Source organism: Trachymyrmex cornetzi, unplaced genomic scaffold (assembly GCF_001594075.2).
Source record: "Trachymyrmex cornetzi isolate Tcor2-1 unplaced genomic scaffold, Tcor1.1 scaffold729, whole genome shotgun sequence".
NCBI classification, from domain to species: Eukaryota; Metazoa; Arthropoda; class Insecta; order Hymenoptera; family Formicidae; genus Trachymyrmex; species Trachymyrmex cornetzi.
Window position 1 is genome coordinate 9,949 of NW_017300058.1, and position 1,210 is coordinate 11,158.

Here is a 1,210-nt window from a genome sequence, read left to right on the forward strand (position 1 = left end):
ACCATTCATAATTTTAATTATATTACTTAATTATCAAACCCTGATTATTTTAATTTCGAGCAACATCTCCTCGTATTCCTAACGCTAACACCATGATTGCACTTGGTCCAGTCCCCTACCCTTTGGATTCATTTCCAAGGCCGAAAATAAGGGCATTCGGACGTACTGGCCCATATGGGATAAAGTGAGCCCCTAAGGCACACTGACACATTTTCCGGCCTTTAGCATGTGCGTCCGCCTCGAGGAGCTCAACGGAGCGACGACCTCGAGCGAGGCTTCCACTTCATCCCCCTTCAGACCCAAGCCTAAGGACGAAGCGAAGTGCCTCCCGTCCGAGTCGGTTTTCCCACCTCGCTCCCTTGCGGTTCGGAGCTAGGATCCGACAACGACGGTAGACAAGTTTCCTGTTACGTTCACCCCCTCAAGTTCCATGCGTGCGGAACCTTGGACGTAACAATACATACATTTACGAAGGTATCCGCCAATGCCCCCATGATAACGTCTCTGTCGAGTTAAGTACGACGTATCGTTTATCATCGTATGGACTGAGAGCTATTTTTGATTCGGATATCGTGTATACCTCGTGTAATTTAGAACGTAAACACGATTGACGGCGAGTCATTTCAATCTCTTCATTCAAACAACGCGTGTAATCGTCGAACGTTATCGTTCGCGCTACAACGTTACTCTTTACACCTTTAGTAGTTTACACCTTTTTAGTGTCCTTCTTGCCATCTACCGCGTACATCTTCGCTCTGAGTCCAACGAATTCGATCATTAACCGTTGTTCTCGTCAGGGTGATCCCGATTGACACGGCTCGATTATACACCACCAATCACAGCGACCGGTGCTTAGGAACTTTGTAGTATCAAGCGCTGTGAGTGGCTCATGTCCAATTGAGCCGTGTTCAACTGGGTGCCACCCGTTCTCGTCCTTCATTATGCTGGGTACTTTTTTTTTGTTTGCTAGAGGCATACCGTACGCGTTGTCCGCCGGATAATCGCTCGTGCCGAATCTAACGATATCGCGTTTCATAGTCTCGTAAGCATCGCCAACGTACACAAACTGTCGCTCCACTTGTGTCTCTGCACCCGCGAGTCACACGATTCTCGCCACCGCGGATTATCTATGTCCAACAGCGAGGCGCGGACGCTTGTTACGACAACCCACGTGTACCTATTTCTCGCACGGAAAAAAAGAGATAGCTGC